Below are 25,119 nucleotides of genomic sequence, written 5' to 3' on the forward strand. Positions count from 1 at the left end.
CTGCAGCCCGTGCTTATCTAGCACACATATTTTCTCCAAAAACTTCATTTTGCATTTGTGTACTTTTTGTGTGTGTGTGCATAGGAAACCAATCAGTATTTTACCATTATTCTTGGGGCCATTTTTACTTTTTTAGAAGTCTGAGGCTTCTGGTTTTGAAAAACACTTTATTTATTTGAAAGGCAGAGTTATGGAGCCAGGGGAGAGGGAGAGACAGAGAGAGAAAGAGAGAGAGAGAGAATCTTCCATTTGCTGGTTCATTCCAAATGGCTACAGCATTTTCTCCCCCGCCCCCCTTTTTTTTTGCTTGGGGGCATTTTAAATAGTAAAATCCCCAACAAACACCATCAAAATTGCAAAAACAATGGCACTTATAATAGACAACAAAAAGAACATATATTTAATGTTTGAGTACTAAAAGAAGAAGGCGTTTTGTGAAATTCTATGATCTCTATTAGGATTATACATCCTAGTGATTCTGATTTTTTTTCTTTCTGCACATGTCTGCAAAACACCATAAAAGCACTACAAGTATTGATTTTGGGGCTATAAACGATTTTAGCAAATAGACATATTTGTAAATACAGAATCCATGAATAATGAGGATTGGCGGTATGGTAAGATAGTTAAAAGTTATCTACCAGGGAAGAAACTAATCTTGAATAAAATTTCCAATATTTTTAAACAGCACTGGGTGGTTCGTGGTCACTTAATTTTAAATGTAAATTTATTTTTTTTTTATTTTTTGACAGGCAGAGTGGACAGTGAGAGAGAGAGAGAGAAAGTTCTTCCTTTTTCCTTTGGTTCACCACCCCCAATGGCTGCTGTGGCCGGCGCGCTTCGGCCGGCGCACCACACTGACCCGAAGCCAGGAGCCAGGAGCCTGGTCTCCCATGCGGGTGCAGGGCCCAAGGACGTGGGCCATCCTCCACTACACTTCCAGGCCACAGCAGAGAGCTGGCCTGGAAGAGGGGCAACCGGGACAGAATCCGGCACCCTGACCGGGACTATAACCCCAGGTGCCAGCGCCGCAGGCGGAGGATTAGCCTAGTGAGCCACGGTGCAGGCCTATCCAATTTCTAAGGAAGAAATATCACTCTGTACAATCTTTTCCAGAAAACTGAAGCAGGGAGAGTACTTCTATCTTATTCTTCAGACCAAATACTGAAACTCTAACACCAGAACCAGATAAAGCAATTACAAGAAAACTATTAATAGTATCTCTTATGTGTAATTTTTATGACGTAAAAATTCTCAAAAATATTAGTAAATTGAATATAACAACGTGTATGAAAAACTACGCTTCTTGACCAAGTGGGATTTATTCCACATGGTTCAATATTTGAAAATCAGTTCAGGGCCGGCGCCGCAGCTCACTAGGCTAATCCTCCGCCTAGCGGCGCCGGCACACCGGGTTCTAGTCCCGGTCGGGGCGCCGGATTCTGTCCCGGTTTCCCCTCTTCCAGGCCAGCCCTCTGCTGTGGCCAGGGAGTGCAGTGGAGGATGGCCCAGGTGCTTGGGCCCTGCACCCCATGGGAGACCAGGAAAAGCACCTGGCTCCTGGCTCCTGCCATCGGATCAGCGCGGTGCGCCGGCCGCAGCGCGCCGGCCGCGGCGGCCATTGGAGGGTGAACCAACGGCAAAGGAAGACCTTTCTCTCTGTCTCTCTCTCTCACTGTCCACTCTGCCTGTCAAAAAAAAAAAAAAAAAAAAAAAAAAAAGAAAATCAGTTCATGTAATCCATCACTATAATAGGTTGAAGATGGGGGTCGGCACTGCAGCGTGGTGAGTTAAAGCCCTGGCCTGAAGCACTGGCATCCCATATGGGCGCTGGTTTGTGTCCCGGCTGCTCCTCTTCCAGTCCAGCTCTCTGCTGTGGCCTGGGAAAGCAGTGGAAGATGGCCCAGGTGCTTGGGCCCCTACACCCGCATGGGAGACCTGGAAGAAGTTCCTGGCTCCTGGCTTCGGATCAGCATAGCTCTGGCCATTGCGGCCATCTGGGGAGTGAACCAGCAGTTGGAAGACCTCTCTCTCTCTCTCTGTCTCTACCTCTCTATGTAACTTTGTCTTTCAAATAAATAAAATAAATGTTAAAAAAAAAATAGGTTGAAGATGAAACATCATATGAGTACTCCCTAAAGTGCAGAAAAAACATTTGACCTAATGTAATGCCTAGTCAGGATTTAAAATTTTCAGTAAACTACAAACAGAAAGGAATTTCTTCAACTTGATAAAGAATATCTTCAAAAAACCTACAGCTAGCATCACAGTGGTGAGAAAGATTAGGAAAGGGAGATGTCTACTCAAAATAGTACTGTTTCAAAAAAGTTTAATTTTGACTTATGGGCTCCTTTGTTAAGATTTAGCAACATATGAGGGGACTTCAAAAAATTCGTGGAAAGTGAAATTAAAAGATAAAAAGATAAGCGCTTTTTTTGCCACATTGTCTTGGCTTTCCATGCCTGAAATACTCTCATGGGCTTTTTAGCCAGATCTGAATGCCTTAAGGGCTGATTCGGAGGCCAGAGTGCTGTTAAGGACATCTGCCATTCTGAGTCTGCTGTGTGTCCCACTTCCTATGTTGGATTGTTCTCTCCTTTTTAATTATTAATTAATTATTTTTAATTATTTTGTAGTCAAATTAAAAAATCCATGCAGTTTTTTCAAATTACACGTTTATTTCATGAGCTTTTTTTTTTTTTAAAGTGTTTGTTTATTTGAAAGGCAGAGTGGCAAAGAGAGGGAAAGACAGACAGAGAGCTCTTTCATCTGCCAGTTCCCTTCCTAAATGCCTGCAACAGATGCAGCGGGGCCAGGCCTGAGCCAGGAGATGGGGGAAGCGGACTGAGCTTTTAGGAAGAAGAGTGTCCCTTTTTAGATTGAGTCATATGAGACAAGTTGTGTTACAGCTGCTCATTTTGATTTGTTTCAAACACATTTTTCCTTCTTTATTTTCACCTTATTTGCAAAGGGAGGGGGGGAGATGTTCCACACACCGGTTCAGTCCTCAAATGCCCATAAAGCCAGGCCTGGTCCAGCCCAGAGCCGGGAAGTGCCAGAGACTTAGGTATCTGAACCATCTCCTGCTGTCTCCCAGGTTGGGCATGAGCAGGGAGGGGAGACCAGGACTGGAACCAGGTACTCCACTGCGGGATGTGGGCACCATAAACTGCGGCTTAACTCTTAATGCCAAACAGCTGCCCCTCAGCTTTCTCTAAATAAACTCCAAAAGCCAGGGAGAATATTATTATCTTTTCCAGTGGCGCGTGGCCAGGGTCGTCAGCACGGATGGGCTTTTCAAGCATTTCCACCATGATCCTGCTCTGCCATGCTGCAGGGGGCACTGTGCAATCAAAAACCAAAGCCTGCTGAAATCCTCCAGGCTGAAACACGGACAGGCAGAGAATTAGGATGGTTGGAATGCATCCACATTCTGCCCCTAAAGCTGCCATGAGACGGGGCATGGAGAGTGGGGGCAGAGAAAATGCTTGGGTAGTAGAGTGCACGAATTGCACTCCTGAAGAAGTTCGTCTCGAACTTTTCCTTCTCTTGTCTCCGTGTTTTCTGGTGATCATGGATACTTTAAAAGGCTTGAAAGCGTTCACTGCAAATTACCGAACTCAGCTTTAGAGAGCACATTTGAAGTCCTCTATTGTTTTCCTGTGGGATGTTGCTAGTGAATAAAACACATGGATTTACAGATGCACACACACACAAGCAAACACTCAAGGAAGTCTTGTAAGGCAACCTTGTCTTTACAGTTAAGAGCTTGCTTTCTTACGAAAGGTTTTGTAGGTCTTGTGCAAACATTTTTTTTAACATTTTTATTTATTTATTTGAAAGGTAGAATTATAGACAGTGAGAGAGACAGAGACAGAGAGAGACAGAAAGAAAACTCTTCCTTCCATTGATTAGCTCCCCAAATGGCCGCAACAGATGGAGCTGCGCCAATCCTAAGCCAGGAGCCAGGTGCTTCTTCCTGGTCTCCCATGCGGGTGCAGGGCCCAAGCACCTGGGCCATCCTCCACTGCCTTCCCGGGCCACAGCAGAGAGCTGGACTGGGAGAGGAGCAGCTGGGACTAGAACCGGCGCCCATATGGGATGCTGGCACTGCAGGTGGAGGATTAGCTTAGTGTACCACAGTACCGGCCCCACAAACATTTCTTTTATGTTGTCTATGTCTATCTTTGGGCACACCAAAATTTTTCTTTACATATTTTTCGTTTTTTAAAGGATGATACATGTATGTTTAATACCTCCATATTATTTCTTAAAGATTAAATCTTTTGGGGCTGGTGCTGTGGCACAGTGGGTTAAGGCCCCGGCCTGCAGTGCCAGCATCCCAAATGGGTGCCAGTTTGAGTCCCGGCTGCTCCACTTCTGATCCAGCTCTCTGCTATGGCCTGGGAAAGCAGTAGAAGATGGCCCAAGTCCTTGGGCCCCTGCACCCACGTGGGAGACCAGGAAGAAGCTCCTGGTTTTGGATCAGCTCTGGCTGCTGAGGTCATTCGGAGAGAGAACCAGCAGAATGGAAGACCTCTCTCTCTCTGGCTCTACCTCTCTCTGTAACTCTTTCAAATAAGTAAAATAATTCATTAAAAAAAATAAAAGAAATCTTTTAAAAAAAGAATTTCAACTTTTTTCTTCTTCCTTTTTCTTTAAAAAATTGCAAATTTTTCATATTTTTAAAATATTTCTTTTTCTTCATTTGAAAGAGTAACAGAGAGAGGGAGAGACAGAGAAGGAGATCTTCCATTTGCTCATTCACTCCCCAAATGGCCGCAACAGCCAGGACTGGGCTGGGCTGAAGGCAGGAGCCTGGGACTCCACTGGGGTCTCCCAGGTGGGTGGCGGGGGCCTAAGCACTTGAGCCATCTTCCTCTGCTCTCCCAGGTGTGTTCGCAGGGAGCTGGCACAGAAGCACAGCAACTGGGACTTGACTTGGCTCCTGTAGAAGCAGTAGCTTAGCCCTCTGTGTCACAGTGCCGGCCCCTCCTTTCTTCCCTCTAAGTCCCTTTTATAAACTATTAGTCTCATTCATTGAGCATCCATTTATTAAACACCTGTAGCCAAACTCCAGTGTCTAGGAAGTTGCAGTCGGGAGAGAAAACTCAATAACCATGCAAATGAGATCGAGGAAGCCAGGGCGCCTGGGGCTGCCGTACCTGGTTGAGTTTGGAGGACTCAGAGAGAAAGTCTGGAAGAGGAAGGCTCATTTTTTACAGAGTGTTGAAGGAAGGGAATTTGGATAAAAACTAGGAGAAAATGGGCTTCCAGGTAGGGGGATGATTTGGGCTAATAGAGATACGAACAAGCGGAGCCATTTGGCAAAATAGGAAGGCATCTGATTTGACTGAAATAGAAATGAAACAGGGCAGGCAGCAATCCAAGGCAGAGGCCAAGAAAGGTGCTCCATCGAGTCCGCGGGGTTTAGTAGTTAGCAGTGAGGCCCTGGAGGGTTTTGGACAAACATGCTGAGCTCACATCTGTCCGTTGCTGTTGTCCATTTTGGTGACTTTTCTTGTCATTCTGCTTGTTAGCCTCATTACAACAAATCTGCTATTTTACAAACACAGGAGAGTCTTAAAACAAGGGGAAGCCAAAAAACATTTTAGTAAAATGGTTAGACTTACCAAATCCCTGGAGTGCACCCCCCAGCATTTGGGCATCCATCACGGGGTTGAAGTTAGGAGCTGGGAAGATGGTCCCTTGCACCTGGTGGGAGAGTCCATAAGAAAGCAAGTGTGATAAGTTGAATGAAAGGTTTCAACATTTTTTTTTGCCAGATAAATAACAGTGAAAATCTACTCTTTTTAAAAATTTTTTAAAAATTTATTTAAGTTATATAAGTTAAGTTATGAATGTCTGTCGCTCCCCCTCTTCATGGAGGAACGACACTAAACCCTGCCTAGGCTTCATATCCGAGTCACGGCACCATTATGTCGCTCCCCGTCTTCGTGGAGGAACGACACAGGACCCTGCCTAGGTTTCATATCTGAGTCACGGCACCATTATGTCGCTCCCCGTCTTCGTGGAGGAACAACACAGGACCCTGCGCTGTTCTTTGGTCTGCTCGGCCCTCCCCGGGTTTGCTGCTGGTTCTTCCCGGGTTGGCTACCGTCCCTTCCACCTCCGTGGAAGGGCGGTTCCCCCTGCCACTTTCCCCACTTCCGCGGGGGAGCGGCACACCACCGGCTGGCTCTCTCGGGGGCTGCACAGGTGTTCCTTCAGATAGATGTTCCTGGTGCATGTTGTCTCTCTCCTCCTTTATAGTCCTCTTCCTCCAATCCCAACTCTGCTACCCACACGCCGAGTATGCTGCTCTACTCCAATCAGGAGCAGCTCCTGCTGTTTATTGGTTGAACTGGAGGCAGCTGTGTAGAAGCTGTTTCCTCCTCTCCCAGCGCCATATTGTGGGAGAGCAGATGCATAGAATAAGTCTTAATTCCAGTAACAGTCTAGTCCGAGTTGCTCCCAGTTGCTCCCCACAGATCCCCCTTTCTTATTTTTTGGCGTTGATATGCGCCTGTCTTCAGTGCCCCGCGGCACACACTCTGCTCTGCTTGCTGGAGTTGCCCACAGGTGCTTACAAGCCCTACCAGTCAGGCAAACCGAATCCGGGTCCTCTCTTTGCCATGTTGTGAGGAGGTTTTTAGGCGCTGATGCGTGCCTGTGTTCGGTGCCCTGCAGCGCATGCTCTGCTCTGCTAGAACTGCCTGCAGGTGCTTACAAGCCCTATCAATCAGGCAAACCGAATCCAAGCCCTCTCATTGCCGTCTTGTGGGAAGACTTATTGGTGTTGATAACGTGCCTGTCTTTGGTGACCTGCGGCGCATAAGCTGCAAGCCGCCTGCAGGTGCTTATCGTCTTACTGATCAGGCAGACCGAATCCAAGCCCTCTCATTGCCATGTTGTGGGGAGGCCTTATTTTTCTCTATTTCTCTATCTCCGGGCATTCCTATTTCTCCTATTTTACTTCTTTCTGCCAGCATTCCTATTTCTCTCATTTTACTTCTAAACTTCTGTTTCTCTTATCCCCGCGGTTTCCCGGCACCCGCCCCGAGGCTGCTTCTCGGTGCCTCACCCGCGGCGGCTTCCAGGCTCTGCGCACTCCGCGGTCTCCATGCCCTTTGTGCCCGTACCACGGCCTTCGCGCTAGCCCCGCGTTTCCTACTACTTGCGCCTCGGGCGCTCTCCCCATTCGTGCCCCGCGCGCTCTCTCTGCGCACGGAGGCTTCCGCGAGTCACACAGCCTAGCTCACGTTTCCGCCACTGGTATTCAGTCTAAGTTCCCCGGGCTAACCTGGCGAATTCAACCTAGCTCACGTCTGCACCTTTCGGTTTGGCTTCCCATCTTTTGCTCCCCGGGCTAATCTGATGGATTCCAACCTGGCCCACGTCTCCGCCTCTGGTTCCAGATTTTTGCCTTTTGTTCCCCGGGCTGACTTGACAATCCCAAGATAGCTTACGTCTCCACCTCGGCCTGCCCCCATGGCTTCATCCTCCCTAACATTTTTTTTCTCTACCCGGTATGTTTCCTAACTTTTCTTCCAACAATATTCCCCTCTCATTTCTCCTGGCTTCTCCCCACAGTCCGTATCCGAGTCTAAGTTTCTTGTAGGTTTCACTTTCGCTTTCAACCTTAGAGATTTCTCCCAGCTTCCCCCCGTAGTCCGTATCCGAGTCTATGCCTAGGCTTTTGATAGCTTCTTCCGGCACCTTTTCCATCCGGCTTTTCCCTAGGCTCTTTGCTAGTCTCTCTCTCCGGTATTTTCCCACTTCTTCCTGCTTCTTCCCTCCTAGGTTTCCTATCTGAATCATGGCACCATTATGTCGCTCCCCCTCTTCGTGGGGGAACGACAAATGTCATAGTTACGGACAATCTATTCTTTTTAATGAAACATTTAAAAATATTTTGACTTGTATTTTAAAAGCAGAGAGGCAGGAGAACTTCCATGCATAAGTTTAGCCTCCAAATGCCTGCAACATCCAGGATTGGGCCAGGCAGCAGCTGGAGTTGGAACTAAATTCGAGCCTCTCATGTGGATGGCAGGAATCCAAGTACCTGACCCGTTACCTGCTGCCTCCCAGAGCATATTGGCTTCAGTCTGGATTGGAAGTGGAAGAACCAGGACTCAAACCAGGCCCTCAGGTGTGGAATGCAGGTGTTCAAATGAAGTTTTAACCAATGTGCCAAACACCAGTCCCTTATTTGTTTTAATTACTCTAAGACACACACAAGTCTATTAAATGAAGGCCCTAATTGTATGTTAATCGTAGACCGCTAATTTGGTTGTGTTTATTTCACCTATCGGCTTTCATAATGTTGACATCTACTATTTTAGACAGGAAACTGATGCACCCGAAACCAAGAGTAGAAAAATATAGGAAACAAATGAAAAACACGTGTCTTGTTAACAGCAGGAAGCGTTTTCTTAGGAGTTGGAGAGTACTTCACAGAAAGTGAAAAGGAAACTTTTGGGGGGAGAGTTCATGCCATTCACACAAATTATAAGCAGCACAGCCTGTTTTTGCACATAAAGGACCCTAGAATCACATTGGAGGAAACTGAAAACGTTTGAATTTGGGTTATGAGATTTATACACATGTGGGTCATCCAGGTGGGCAGAGATTATTTAGCTTGCATTCATAGCTGCAGGGGCAAGCCAAAACCAGAGTGACAGGCCATGGAAATTCTCCCTCTTGCCAGCAATAAAATGGCAGAGCAGTGAGGGCAGGCTTTGGGTCCACATGGCCCATTTATTTTAGACAGAGCTGGCCCAGGCTGGGCACCATAGGATCACAGTCAGACCAGGCGAGCTTTCTGTTCAGCAGTATCATCTTAGCTGGAGACAAAGCTCTCAGACAGTAGAAGGTTGGTTAATTAACGAGAAAGGAGTAGACCATAATTTCTACTTAAACATACACACGCCAACACCCAAGTGCTCATGGGAGGATTAAGAACAGTGTTCGCTAGCTCGGAATTAAACTCGTTTCAAACTCGATTTCGCGGATGCTAAGAAACATGGAGTTCGCTGTTTGAAGAAGACCAAAAGCCTCATGATGATTGTGAGATGGCCATGTTTTCAGTGAACTTCTTAAACGCCTGTTTGAAAGGTACCTGTAATTAAGGGAAAAGCACAGTCTGCATCTTACAGAGTTCAAGTTCATTCCTGTACAAGTGCTTCTGAGTCCCATGACAAAGCTAATCTGCCTTGAGCTCTTCTCTCCCTAACATCCTCGCACTCACAATGGTGCTGTTTGTAGTTAGTACCTTCTATTTTCCCAGTTTGGCACCCGTTCCTCAAATTGGGAATTTAGCTGTGCCACAGAGTGTATTGTTTTATAATGCATTGTTGTGCCAAGTAATTGCTCTAGGGCTTCATTCTTTTATCTTTCAAATTGTATTTTATATTCTTTGTCTGCATAAGTTGTGTCAGATCTTGACCAAGATTGTCTATGTACTGAATCTTCTTTTTAAACTATTCCATTTTATTAGTGATGTCACTTGTATTAAATGGTTGATTTAAAAATCATTTAGTGAAAATTTTGACTGAATAAACTGGCTTTACATATGAGATAATAGAAGTTTTTAAAATTTTTTTTGCAAATACAGAGCATATATGAATTAAGTTGATTCTTTCCATCATTATATTTATCATATTGGAGAAACAATAATAAGTAAATAAGAGAGAAAAATTAGCCTGAAAAAGAAGGTTGGGGAACAGCTGTTCATAGTTGACAGAGCAGCAATTTCTCCCTTATAGGTGTGTGAACAAGCAAGTGATCTGGAAAGTGAGGGCACAGGCATGATATGCTAGTTGTATATGAGTAGAAAATAGAGTTAGGGGTGGCAGGTACAAGATTACTATGGGATGTTAAAAGTCTTGAGCAAGAGGCTGGCACCGCGGCTCACTAGGCTAATCCCCGGCCTGCGGCACCGGCACACCAGGTTCTAGTCCCGGTCAGGGTGCCGGATTCTGGCCCAGTTGCCCCTCTTCCAGGCCAGCTCTCTGCTGTGGCCAGGGAGTGCAGTGGAGGATGGCCCAAGTGCTTAGGCCCTGCACCCCATGGGAGACCAGGAGAAGCACCTGGCTCCTGGCCTCGGATCAGCACAGTGCACCAGCTGCAGTGGCCATTGTGGGGTGAACCAACGGAAATGGAAGACCTTTCTCTCTGTCTCTCACTGTCCACTCTGCCTGTCAAAAAAAAAAAAAAAAAAGAAAAAAGAAAAAAAGAAAAAGAAAAAAGAAAAAAAAAGAAAAGCCTTAAGCAAGATATTGATAGCTGATTTGAGTTCCAGAGGTGACGCTGGAGCAAGGGAAAGAATGAAAGGAAAAAAACTGCAGTTGGCAGGGCGACTCGTTGAGAGCCCCAGCGGACATGTAACGCGGACCTGGACCCGGCCAAACAGCGCGCGCTCCACGAGGGCAGCTGCTCCGCTGACTGCATCTAATCTGACCTGCTGGTTCTCCTGAGACACAGCTGAACGTCCCCCAGTGAAACTGAAAGAGCCACAGGCTGTTGCTTCAGGTGTGTTTTCAGAATGTAACACCGCCAAAGCAGCGCCCTGTCCATTGAAGGATCTTACGTTTTTGTGGCCACAGGGCCAACTGGAAAATTGGAAGAACAAGTACACTGTTCAGCATGACAGTGAAAAATACTATGTGCATGTGTATGCGAAGATGATTTTATTTTCCTTGCTTTGAAAATGGACAGGGTTGGAAGTAGTATCACTCCTCTAAGGCAAAGTAGGATCTAATGCCTGTCGTTTCAATTTGAATTCTTATTGATTTATTTAATTTATATAAGGTGAAGAGATTTCATGTATTTCTTATATATGGATTTAGGAGCTTAGTGAAACTTCCCACCCTATTCTCCCTCCTGCCCATGCTCCTACCCTCTCTCTTCCTTCCTTTCTTATAATTCCTTTTAATTTTCACAATGACATATTTTCAGTTAATTTTATAGTTGTAAGCTTAACTCTCTACTAAAGAATTCAACAAGTAGCAAGAAAAAAAAAAAAACACTGTTCCTTCACAGTAGAGACAAGGACTGTAAGCAATAATTCTCAAAATGTCCATTTTGCTTTATATACATTACATTTTTTATGTTATGTTATTAGTTAGGACAGATCAGGTAAACATATGGTATTTGTCTTTTGGGGACTGGCTTATTTCACTAAGTATAATGGTTTCCAGTTGCATCCATTTTGTGCAAAAGACAGGAGTTGATTCTTTGTTATGGCTGAGTAGTATTCCATAGTGTACATATACCACAATTTCTATATCTAGTCATCGGTTGGTAGACATCTGGACTGATTCCATATCATACCTGTTATGACTATAAATGTAATCCAAATACAAGTTCTGCTCCTAGTCATATATAAATTTGAGTTGTCATAAGACGTTGCTCCAGATAGGATCACTCTGACTTACTACTTGGTGATTCACCTTTCCATATGACCTGCAGGGTCCTCGGTGAAGTCTGTTGTGCTATTTTCTTTTCTTTTCTTTTTTTTTTTTTTTTTTTTTTGACAGGCAGAGTGGACACTGAGAGAGAGAGAGACAGAGAGAAAGGTCTTCCTTTACCGTTGGTTCACCCTCCAATGGCCGCCGCGTCCGGCGCGCTGCGTCCGGCGCACCGCGCTGATCCGATGGCAGGAGCCAGGAGCCAGGAGCCAGGTGCTTTTCCTGGTCTCCCATCGGGTGCAGGGCCCAAGCACCTGGGCCATCCTCCACTGCACTCCCTGGCCACAGCAGAGAGTTGGCCTGGAAGAGGGGCAACCGGGACAGAATCCGGCGCCCCGACTGGGACTAGAACCCGGTGTGCCGGCGTCGCTAGGCGGAGGATTAGCCTAGTGAGCCACGGTGCCAGCCCTGTTGTGCTATTTTCTTATCTTTAAAGGTAAATGCAAGGTGTCGGGCGCATAACAATGTCGTGAGCAGATCTAAACTACTGCTCAGCTTTCCTTACAAACGATCTGATTAATACTAAGATGCTGTTACTCCCTTTTTATTTCATCAGTAGTATATTATTTATAAATAACTGTCATGACATTTAAATATAATAAGCATAAATGCATTATTTAATAATTGATATGACATTTGAGCCTAATGAGCGCATTTAAGTACCAACTAAAATAGTGTGTAAAATTTGCAAATCATGTTTTTTGAGGTGAGGGAAACTACTATGATTTGAATAGCACCTTTATACACTTTATCTCATTTGGTGGTATCAACAAGACTGTGTCAGACAAGGTAACTTTTCCTGGTTCTCTATTATATATGAAAAATGATGCCTCAATATTTATACAAAGCTACTGGCTTAATAATTGGCCGCCCAGGATAACAGTGTTATTCTGACTTTAAACCTAGGACTCCACTGGTGTAGCTGTTAGTCTGTTGAAAATATTCTTTGTTTGCTATTATTCTCATATTTCAAAAAATTAAGGAAACTTTATATTCGTATATGAGCTAATAACCTTTTAAGCTGTTGAAAGGCCCACTACACATGAATTAATCCAGAGGTGATAAAACATATAAAGACTTAAAATTTTGAAAAGGTTAGATGTGAGGCAGCTTCAGTACAGGCTCTCAGTGAGTTCTCCTGTTTGGGAAATGCACCCGGCCCCGCGTTTCACACGTGAGGCAGAGGTTATGCTTCATTTAAAAAATGTATTGGCTGCAATGATGGACAGAGTAACAGTTAAATTTTGGTAATTTAACAAAAAATGAGATCATATGCCTAAGAGATGAAAACTCATCAAAATTCATATGGTACTTTATATTAAAATGAAAATTTCTGCCATGTCAGTATGCTTTGTTGAATGGGAAGCAGTTATGGATTGGTGCGCACACATACAAACTCACACACACATACACATGTACACATTAGGATACATGGTTTACATTCTATAAAGTGAGCATTAGAAATGTTCATTTATAAACAGTAGAAAGAAAGTGGTTAATGATCAAGAGGGTTATATAACAATTAGAAAATGAAATTGTTAATGTGCAGAGAGGTATTCACTAGAAAAAAAAACTATAAACACTTAAATTGTTCCATTTCCTTCACTAAAACTGATGCTTTTGCTTCACTCTAATACTCTCCCATCACTGATTTTTCTGCGTATGTTCATTTCACCCCCAAAGATCTCTTTAACAGATTTATAATCAAGCAAATCAGCCTTTTCTCTTTTTGCTAGATGTGCTTATACTGTTGTCAACAGAGTCCACGTGAAAGGCATCTCAACAAGGTGATGGTTTTCCAGCACCCTTGATCTTTGAAGAGGCTCTCTTCTTTCTTTTTCTTTTGTGACTTGGGGGATGCTCCCTCTCAAAACTCCATAAAAGTGTCAATGCTTAAATGTGACTAGCTTCAGTTCCTCCACCTCATGGGAAATACATCTGCAAATAACAGCCACTTCTATGCACAATGCATCTTTGTTCTGTGTGGTTGGCCATATTCTGACTAGGAGAGGAAGGGTAGGAAAAAAGCATGCATCTAATCAAGTGAGAGAAAGTTGGAGGGAACAGCATGTGACCAGGAATGGTCTGTGCTTGCCCGCTTCCAGCGCTGTGATAAACAAGGGGCTGGCAGGGAAGACTCCTCCTCCTCTCCTTTCTGCCCCTTCTCTCCAGATGAGGAGCACATCTCACTAGCACACGGCAGGCCTGATTTCAATTCATTTTTGTTCCTCGCTGGACATTGTAGAAAGTCACCTAGAGTCTGCCGCTTCATACTTTGTGAGTTAATTATTTATTGATATGTTGCAAGCTTGAGTTATTATGAGATGCATTCAAGTCCTGGCTCCACTCCCGATTCCAGCTTCCTGCTCATGCCTACCCTGGGAGACAGCAGGTGATGAATCAAGTACTGGAATCCCTGCTACCCATGGGGAAGACCCAGATTGAGTTTCTGGCTTCTGGCTTTGTCCTGTTCCAGTCCCAGCTGTTGTGGGCATTTGAAGAGTGAAGCAGTGGATGAGAGTTCCACCTTTATTGTCTCTGTTTTTCATATATATATATGTGTGTGTGTGTGTGTGTGTATATATATATATATATATATATAATATCTGTCTGCAAACTTGGAATCTGGAACAAACCCAGTTGGGGATCTCATTGCCCACAACAGTAGAACTGAATGCATTCATCTCCCTGCTCCCCTGCCGCAGCCTGCCCTAAATTGGGAACAAGGCAAGAATGGCCCCTCTCAGAACTTCCTTAGTGTCTTCCTGAAAATCCTAAGCAGTGAAACAGGAGAATCAAAAGAATTAGAAAGCATACATATTGGAAAAGAAGAAGCAAAATCATGCTGACAGTAATTAAAGAAGGCCCGTAGAAATGAAGCCATATTATTTCTATGCCTGGAAGGCTTTATATTGTTATGATGTCGAGTCTCCATAAATTGGTTGATGGTTTCTGCAAAATTGCAGTCACAATTCCACTTTGTAGATCTTGATAATTTTATCTTAGTTTTTTTTTTTTTGTGGAAATATAAAGTACTTTGAATAGCTGAAACAAATTTTAAGAAGGAAAAAACTAAAGGAATAATGCTAATTGATCTTAAGAAGGATTATAAAGCCATGATGCTAACAAAAGTGTGGTATTGGTTGGAAATCTATAAAAATAGATTGGCGGAACAGAATAGGAAATTCACAATGGACTCATATACAGATAAGAAATTTTTGGCAAAGTTTGCAATGACAATTCAATGGAGAAATAATAGTTTCCCCCCAACTTACACTAGAATAGTTGTCATCACATTCAAAAATTAAGCTCGACAGTATCTTATACCTTACACAAAATTTAACGTAGCTATCATTGACCATATAAGTAGAAATGCAAGTTTAGAACTTCTAGAAGAAAATATAGGAGAAATTCTGATATGTGTGATTTGGGCTAGACAAAGAATGTTTAGACATAACAACAAAATATGAGGTATAAGGCAAAATAAATAAATTGGGCTTTGTAAAAATTAGAAACTTCTGCTCAGTTCTGCTAAGGTAATGAAAAGTTACAGAATGGGAATAAATATTTGTAAATTACATTTCTTGTGGACAAATTCATCTAGAATATGTAAAAGACAATAATTATTAAAAATTTCAAGCTTTATAGACACATCTCCCAAAAAGGTATGACAAATGAGCATATAAAAAAGATGACCAATTTCATTATCCATAAATAAATGTGAAGTGAAACTACAATGATATACTACTTTAATACATTGGTTGTAAGAATATAAAATTATACAGCCACTTTAGAAAAATTGTTGGTTTCTTTTTTTTTTAAAGATTTATTTATTTGAAAGGCATAGTGACAGAGGGAGGTTGCTGGTTTCTTATAAGCATACTGTTGCCTTAGTATGAGTATGTTACTGTTAAGTATTTACTCAAAAGAAAAGGAAGCTTCTCTTTATTCAGAATTTTTCTTATGAATATTTATAGGAGCTTTATTCTTGATCACTAAAATCAGGAAACAACCAAGATATCTTTCAGACAAAATAGATAAATTATATTACATCCATAGAACAGATAACCACTTAACAATAAAAAGAATTATGGGCTAATACAGCAACATGGGTAAGTGTTAAATGCATTCTACTAAGTTAAAGAAGCCCAATTCAAAAGTTTTCGTTGTCTCTGATTTCATTTAGATGACATTCTGGAAAAGCTGGCCCTACAGGAAATGAAAATAGTTCAACATTTGCTAGAGTTTAGAGTCTGGGCACAGTAGGTGAGTGCAAATGTGGGATGTGAAAGAGTTTCTGGATGATGAAAGTCTTCTATAAGAGAATGTATTGGACACATGACTCAAAATTCAAAATTGTATACTACAGGTAATCTATTTTATTACTAGGAACTTTAACAAAATCATCTTGAATGTGAGGGGAACCCAACAGGGCATGAAGTTTGAAGCAAATTATACTATGCTAGAAAATTACATATTGAAAATGAATATCATAACCACAATAAAGTAATTGAAGGTAAAGGACAGGTTGTAGTATTTTGGTAGACGATTGTAAAATTAGAAAAGAAAAGCATCCAGAAAATGTGCTCTTCTGGGTGAAGGTGTTTCTCATGGGGCAATATCTTAGTGAATTTTAAACTACTTGAATGGTAGCATTGAAAAAATAAGAAGGTGTATTTCACATATTGATAGTTATGGTTTTATTATTCAAGAGAGAAGTTATAAATAATGAGGAAGTTGCTGGAATTGTGATGTCCATTAGGTCAGAGTTATTGGAATGAAGCTAGAGGATAGTGATAGAAAGATATAGTTACATACATTTATATGACAAGAAATACATATAGATGGGTAAAGATAATTGGGTTAGTGTATAAAAAAAATTACTTTGCTTTGTACTCTGAAGGGACTTAGGAGCAATGACATCCCAGTAACAAGGAGTATACCTAACATTCAAATCTTGATCTTAACTTTCATTCGAAGGAATCAGAGATCCTTTAAGAAGCAGTTAATTCCAGGGTTGGGATAGGAAAAAATACTGGATGAGACTAGTGTATCTTGTTCCAGCTCAAAGTTAGGAAAAGCTTACACTAAAGGCAATGCTAAAAATAAGAGTCAAGGTGGAAGTGTTCCCAGTGGCCAAAGATAGAAACTTTTGAGCTACTCAACTATTAATCATGATAATGGATTATAAATCAAGAATGAAATACATACCCTCTTGTCTTTGCTGTACGGATAAATGTATCAGTAAAATGGTTTAAAAAGACATCTCTTCCAAAAAGAATAATTTTTGGAAATCAGTAAGAGAAAATTTAGAAAGAATAACAGAATTAGAAAAATATCATCATACAACACCACAGGAATAATCCTGCAGGTAAAATCCACTGTAGATATTCAAATCGTGATAGAAAATTTAAAGAGCAACAGGATGACTGGATGTCCTCAGAGTGTTTGCACTCAGTAAATATTTGTTAATTGCAAAGAGAGTCATAGCATCTTCACGGTGAAGAAATCTGCAAAACACAAGTGAGCTAAGTGCGTGGTGACTAAGTGACTCTCACCCTCACCAGGAATGACATGTCCACATCATGTCTCCTCTCCTAGGGTGCACGTTAGAGGGGTACATTGCACACATGTTGTCCCTCCTAACAAGATCCATTCTGAACCTATTCAAGAAAAATATACAGTTCCGTATTGAGGGACATTCTACATACAATTGATGTGATTCTTCATCAGTCTCAAGATCTTAAATAAAGACTAAGCAACCATCACCGATTAGAAGAGATTAAAAGACTTGGAAAATAAATGCAGTGTAGAATCCTACATTAGTTCTTGGAAGAGGAAAACAAAAGAATACTTCCAGAAAACCTGGTATAATCCCAATAGTGATTCAGGAATAGCGTTATGATTAGTATCCTTGTGATAACTTCAGTATTATCTTATAAAATGTAAACTGGGAAAGCTGGGGAAAAAGCCAGTGGGAATTTGACTTATTTTTGTAACATGTCTGTAATCTTTTTTTTTTTTTTTTTTTTTTTGACAGGCAGAGTGGACAGTGAGAGAGAGAGACAGAGAGAAAGGTCTTCCTTTGCCGTTGGTTCACCCTCCGGCCATGCATGTTGGAGACCTGGATGGAGTTCCTGGCTCCTGGCTTCAGCTCAGTCCAGCCCCAGTGGTTGTGGACATTTGAGTTCACACCCAGGCCCACTGGTTAGGGCCATTTTGGGAGTGAACCAGTGGATATAAGATTTCTCCTTCTCTCTTTTTCTCTTTGTCTCTTTCTCTCTTTGTCATTTTGCTTTTCAAACAAGCAAATATGTTTAAAAAGTTAAAAATGTGTTATTTATAGGTGCAAATCAAGTCTCATGAAACCAAACATTGGAAACTTTAAATCAGAAATTATTACATTGGCTTCCATTTAGCTCTAAGCAGTAAACAGGATACCACAAGAAACAAAGCTGGAGGGTTAAGATACAGGTTCAAACATGAGACTAATAAGGGGGTGTAACAGCAAACACATCCCCTTTGTGGTTTTTTTTTTAAGATTTATTTATTTATTTGGAAGAGTTACAGAGGGAAAGAGGGGAGGGGAGAGAGAGAGACAGAGAGAGATGTCATCTATCTGCTGGTTCACTCCCTCAAACATCCACAAGGAACCAGTGTGCTTGTGTGGGGTGCCAGGGTTGCAGGCCATGGTTTTATCCACTTTGCCACAACGCCAGTGCCTCCCATAAGTTCTTTTTTTTTTTTTTTTTTTTTGACAGGCAGAGTTAGACAGTGAGAGAGAGAGACAGAAAGTTCTTCCTTCCATTGGTTCACTCCCCAAATGGCCTCCATGGCCGGCGCGCTGCGCTGATCCGAAGCTAGGAGCCAGGTGCTTCCTCCTGGTCTCCCATGCAGGTGCAGGGCCCAAGCACTTGGGCCATCCTCCGCTGCTTTTCCAGGCCACAGCAAAGAGCTGGACTGGAAGAGGAGCAACCAAGACAGAATCCGGCGCCTCAACCGGTACTAGAACCCAGGGTGCGGGTGCCACAGGCGGAGGATTAGCCTAGTGAGCCGCAGTGCCGGCCCTCCCATAAGTTTTTAACTGTACTTGGAAGAGCACCTGTTACAAGGGGGAAAAGCAAAGCTCTCAGAGCTACAAATGAGTTAAACTGTAGGGGTCTTAAAAAGGGACGGCGTTTGTGAGTAGAGGTTCACGGTCATGATGGCTTTGTGGAGTGGGTCTCACACGTTGACACACTCAAGTGTTACAAGGTCTCACCAAGCATGTGATCCTGTAGGACAGTCTTCTGTCCCACTCTGAGCCAAGAAGTTTCTTGCAAATCCAAATGGGGTACGAGGAAAATAAACTGCCACATAGCTGAGGAGCTGAGGACCTTGGATTTATCCTTTCTACCTGTCTGTCTAAACCACAGAGAAAAAGAATCTCAAGTGGGAAGTGAAATTGACACTTTAGATGTGTTGACTTTGAACAGCCCTTGTCTCCACTGTTGACGAACAGTTTTTTTCCATACTATTTGTTGAACTGTTTACATTTTCATGCATATAAAGAGTCTTCAAAACATTTGTGAAAATTGCAAATTACCAAAAAAAACTATGTATGGATTGCGAATGTTTTTGTACTGAATAAACATATCTTCTAATTCCATTTTCCTGTGAACTTTTATGAAGTATTTCACATATAAGAAAAAGACCATGTCCATCAAGTCACGAAATTAGAAGTCCTTCAGGATCTTGAGGGAAAATCCGGCATAGTCACAGTCATCCTGGCATTCACAATACTCAGAATCAAATAAGACCAGAACTGTAGAGGCGTGAGATGCTGAAGATGTTCTACTGGCTGTCTAAGCTGTGACAGGTTCAGTTGTGACTCCCCATTTCAAAGCTAGTAATTCACACTTCACTAAGCATTGGAGTCGAACCCTTTTTGCTGAGAAGAGATTACTCTATCGGCTGTGAATATTTACTCTTCTATGTCTGAGCTGCATGCCTGATTAAACACCAGAAGTCAGAACAGCAGGTGAGGAAAGGTACACAAAAGGTGTGCCTGCCCCCAGGCACGAATGCCTCTACCTTTTACCACCTGTGTCTGTTTCCCTACTTACCCTTTATAACAATGATATTTTGAGCCTGGTATCTAAGTGATTGCCCCAGGAGCATGAATGAATATTCAAAATCTCTGAAAAACTGAATGATAATTCAAGAAGATGCAGTTGTGACCGGGTGACCACAGAAGAATGATGCAGCTTTAATTACAGTATGATCTATGTGTCTTTAAAAACCATTAGTAGCAGATATGTGTCTGCTAGGGTTAACATGCTTTCTTTTTTATAATTTGAAAAATATTATTACATTGCTTTTAATTCTGGCCTATTTAAAAATAAAATAGCACAAATGTTTCAATGAAAGGCTAGCATGATAAAATATACTGAGGCACCCTGTTACTTTATTATCTATTGCCACACAATAAAGAGGAAAAGTCAATCCACTGTAGTTGTGAGTGAAGTTGATCCAACTTTATCCATAATAGGAGTGCAGAGAACACATTATCTTGTCTACAAATTACTTTTATGTTTTGTACATGAGACTTGTCATGGACTGTTAATTTTTTTCTGGGTCCATCTGGTACAATTACCCGAATGTCTGAGGACATAAATAAAAGAGTAATTGAGAAAGAATGCATTCAAAGCTATGTGTTGTGCTTACGTGTGAAGCTGGTCAAGAAAATGGGCCCTAAGAAGCACTTTGTACTCCTCCTGGGACGAAAAATACTATAATCTATCAGCAAAGCTTTATGAATCATTGGAGATTATTCAGAAGGGACTGAGACTGGGAGACTGACAGCACAAACCCTAAAAAACCTTTAAAAATTCAGTAATGCCTTCCTTTTAGATGATTCAGGCTGAGCTACTTCTGACTGCAAAGAATTTCTGCTGATGGAAGAATTCCACAGGAGAGAGAAGTTCTGTTGGCCAAGGAGGGTGACCTCCAGAATGAGACATCCTGAGTAACTCTGTAAATGGATTCTTTTCTGCATTTTCCACGCCACCTAATTACAGAAACACATGACTTGTTAAAAGGAGTGTGACTCATTGCTCAAACACAATTTCTCTTATCTTATGATTTAATGAAAGATGTATAGTTTTTGAACTTGATAAACTGATCATTTAATGACTTCCTTTCTATAGGGTTTGTTAAATGCATTGACTAATTAGGATAAATAATATAAAAATACACGTAACTACCATTTCTTTATTCATTGAGGATTTTAAAACTCCCATGCTGTTTAAATTCAAAGAGAATTCTAGGTTGACATTTATGATTATTTGAAAGAATATAATGTATTAATGTTACTGATAGAGGTGAAACAACAAAAACAGTTTTCCAGATAGTTTTATAATCATCTAGAAAATTCTAGCATTCCAAAGAAACTAGTAAGTCTAGAGAGATGTCTTATCATCTACAATATCTCTGATCTGCATTCTGAAAGCACGTGGGAAAATACACAATTCTCCTAATTTATTTCTTACTACTGTTCTTGCTATTTCTCAAAGAAATGGTCTTGTCAAAACCTCCTCTTGGGTGATTTTACTTCCTAGTCCATTACTTTATCCAACTTCAAATTTATGATGGTTCCTGTACATCAGTGGAAGGCGGGTCTCAAGAGGGCACCATTTTTGACAGTCATCTTCACAGCTGCATTCCCAGTGCTTTAAGGGCAGCAAAGCGTGAATCAGCAAGACCAGGCAGAAGCTACTGCATAAATTCGGTGGGTGATGACTATGTAAGGTGTGAGAGAAAAAGGAGAGTCAGGGAAGCTGTGCACTATTGTCTTCCATCCTCCCCCCAACCCTACTAATAAGAATGAAGTTTCCACTCACAGAGTATGTAAGTACTTAGTTAAAGGCATCTGGGCGTCAGGAACAAGTGCCAGGTTCAGATACAGATTCAACAAAGATTATAATTAAAACCATTATACCAGATGCTGTGACCCAAAGAGTGAGTGTGAGCTGGGAGGAGATGAGTTTCAAAATTGTAGTTCTGTATCTAGTAGTTTATGTGTCCAGTAAGATGAGCAGTGAGATTTGGGTATGGAATTCTGCCATGTGGAGATCACCACCTACCATAGTAAGAGGACTTTAGGGATTTAGGGAGAGAACTGGAGGAAACAAATTGGATATAATGAATGCAATACACTTTTGAGGGTTTTTTTTTTTTTGCCAAAAAAAAGCAAAACTGGCAGTACATTGATGAAGGAAGTGAGTTTATAAAAATTTTTACCATGTTAGAGTCTATTTACAAATAAAGATGATGCTGAGTTTAAGAGAAAATAAATTTACATTCATGAACTTTTGATATTCAAATTTATTCATGAAATTTGGGATAATTATAGAATAAATTTATAATCAATTTATTCAAATTTATTTGTGAAATTTGGGATAATTATACAACCACTCACACACATGCACACACACACGTATGTATAGTCATTTGTAATCAGTGGAAATTTTGCCCCCTCTCTGAAGAGCAGTTGTCCTGGGCTGTGAAGCCGAAGTTAGAGTTGAATTCAAGTTTTGGCACTGGTGCTTCATAAAACTGAATAACACCTCACTTTTAGGGGCTGTTTTCTAAGCCCCTATTTCTGTTCTTAGTGATTTATCTGCCAATTAATTCTCAAGAGACCCTCAAATGGCAGGAGCTGTTATCACACCCTCTTAATAGGTAGGAAAATTGAGATGCAGAAAGATTAAGTCGCTTGTGCTTGGTCAGGTGGATCCTGCATGCTGAGTGTAGGGCTGACTGTCTGGGTCACCTCTGCTCCACAGTCATGCTGCCCAGATCCTACATTAAAAGCCGTAGTGGTCATTGTAATGGGAGTTTTGAAAAGATTCCAGACCAGAGCATGCCCATATGTCATTTCAGTGAAGAGCAAACACCTTTCATTTTCCAGTCCAATACTAGTTAAGCGTCACAAAGCTTCCGTAAAGGTTGAAGCCATGGCCAGTGTGATTCATCACTTCTGTTGAATCAGTGTGTAAAGTTCAGAAAATGTGGTCTTGTGATAGTGAAAAGCAGTCCGAAGAGTGAATAATAACCTTTTAATAATGTTTGTTCAGTAAGTCATATTGCAGATAAACAATCAAAGTTAGATTTCTTGGATGGAACTTTTCCTCCCAGGAATACTTGGCCATAGAAAAAGTCTGCTTGGAAAATAATCCGGCTTTCTCAGCAGCCTCTGTGCCCAGGCGAGTTTCCTCTCAGCCTACAATCACTGCGGGGTAGTACTAGAGGTCTTGAAAAAGTTCATGGAAAATGGGCATTATGAAAAAAAAAAAAACCCTATGCATGGATTTCAAAATTATTTTTGCAATAAAATAAATATATCTTTTAATTCTTTTTGCCATGAACTTTTTGAATTGCTCTCATATGCCCTGAATTTGTTTCTTTCCTTAAAGAATTGTTTGTTTAGGGGCCGGCTCTGCGGCACAGTAGATGAAGCCTCTGCCTACAGTGCTGGAATCCCACTTAGGCGCTGGTTCGAGTCCCAGCTGCTTCTCTCCCAATCCAGCTCTCAGCTAATGGCCTGGGGAAGCAGTAGACTATGGCCCAAGTGGGAGGCCTAGAAGAAGCTCCTGGCTCCTGGCTTTGGTCAGTCCAGCTCTGACTGTTGAGGCCATTTGGGGAGTGAACCAACGGATGGAAGACTTCTCTGTCTCTCCCTCTCTGTTGGTAACTCTGCCTCTCAAATAAATAAATAAATCTATAAAAATTGTTTACTTAAGATTGAGACAAAAGGAGAGCAGGAGTGAGAGCAAGAGAAAACTCCAGTGCCCTGGCTCACTCTGCAAATGCCTTCAAGTGTCTGGGACAGGGCTTAAGTTGTGAGTGGTGAGTCCAATCCAGGTCTCCCATGTGGATGGAAGGAATCCTATGATTTGACCCATCACTGCTGCCTGCCAAGGTCTACACCAGCAAGAAGCTGGGTTAAGGAGCCAGAACACTGTACTGAACCCAGGTGTGCCAGTGTAGGACCTGGGAGTCTCCTGCAGCAGGCCAAATGCCTGCCCTGTTTCTGATTCATGGAGTGTTTTTCCATCACTACATGAAATTAAAATTCATTGTTGAAAACCAAGGCATGTATCCATCCTAATTGGGCCTAAATGTCTTGAGCCATTCTGGGGGCAAACTCATGAGTAGGAGCATCTTTGTAAAGATACTGCTGCTAATATGACATCTCTGATTTGTGTTCACAAAGAATCTACTCTGCTTCCAACATGAAGCTGGAAATTACGTAGCGTGAAAATATTTAGGTGTTTCTCTCTCTCTGTCTAGTGCTTGACATGGATGGTTTTGGAGTTTGACAAAATTCTATATCTGCCACTTTCTGGCTTTTTGCCATTGGGAAGAGTATTTAACCCCTTCAAGTCTCAGGGTTTTCATCTGGAAAATGGGGATGACAGTACTTTCTCGGAAGGCTTTGAATACTAAAAATTATACAGGTAGAAGCACCGAGTAGAATTTCTAGAACCTCCTAAAAAAACTTCAAAACCTTTGTGTGTTAAATGGTCTTCTTGCACAACAATTTTCTGTGAGTATCATGTTACTAAGGCAGGCAAAACCCCAGTTGTCTAGTGAGCGCTCAAGAAATCCTAGTAATGATTTTTCCTCATGTAAAACATAATGCAATTTCAGGTGTGGAATATGGTCAAAACGTTAGCTTGCTTTTAACACTACTATGACTATCATTTTTCTGTCGGTTAGTGAATAAGAGAGCAGGCCTTGTGGCACAGCAGGTGAAGCCACTGTGTGGGACATCCCCCTCCCATGTTGGAGAGCCAGTTCCAGTCTGGGCTGCGCTGTTTCCCATCCGGCTTCCTGCTAATTCACATTCTGGGAGGCAGCAGATGATGGCTCATGTACTTGAGCCTCTGCTATCCACATGGGAGACCTGGGTGGAGTTCAGGTCTCCTGGCTCTGGCCTGGGCCAGCCCCAGCTGTTGCAGGCTTTTGGTGAGTGAACCAACAGATGGAAGAGTCTTTCTCTCTCTTTGTCTCTGCCCCACCCAACCTCCATCATTCTTCTCTTTTAAATGATAAATAAATAGAGGACTTTTGTCCTAAATTGTATAACACAGGCATAAAGGTAATTTAATATGTAAAAATTGGCAGAAGTAGGAAAAGGCACAAAAGAATAGAGGAGTAAATAGTATTAAAGTTGATTTAGAGGATAAAATGATTTCATTACATTAATAATTGTACAGTAAGTAAAATGCTAATATTCCAAAAAGAGGGTCTCTGTTGATAATGAAACAGGACAAAATTAGTTAAAATTTCTCTAGAAGAAACACATAATATTGCTAATGAGGCAGTGTGTTTTAGTAAAATACAGTCTGAATTCTAGGGACCTATGGATGCCTGGATTTGGATGTTGGCTTGGGCCAGTTTCTTTCTTTTTTTTTTTAACACACTTTAATGACATCTTCTCCTTTCTAAGATGGAAAGATGGATATTGCAATAACATCTTCCTGAAATGTAATTTATATCTGACTAATTAATGAACCAAAATAGTTCCATGTTTGCAGAAATCATTTAAAATCTTGCTTTTCATAAGATGGTTTTACATTCCAGCAAATAAAGTAAGTCCTTA

At 41.8% G+C, this 25,119-nt stretch overlaps 1 long non-coding RNA gene across 1 annotated transcript in view; it reads left to right on the forward strand.

The window, feature by feature from the left end:
* LOC138843602 (uncharacterized) overlaps positions 1 to 25,119 on the forward strand; it is a 59,442-nt gene that overhangs the window by 21,659 nt on the left and 12,664 nt on the right. Inside the window, exon 2 of the long non-coding RNA XR_011378548.1 lies at positions 15,658 to 15,737. This is a non-coding gene — a long non-coding RNA (uncharacterized lncRNA). The remainder of the gene's footprint in view (positions 1 to 15,657; positions 15,738 to 25,119) is intronic.

Source organism: Oryctolagus cuniculus, chromosome 8 (assembly GCF_964237555.1).
Source record: "Oryctolagus cuniculus chromosome 8, mOryCun1.1, whole genome shotgun sequence".
NCBI classification, from domain to species: domain Eukaryota; kingdom Metazoa; phylum Chordata; class Mammalia; order Lagomorpha; family Leporidae; genus Oryctolagus; species Oryctolagus cuniculus.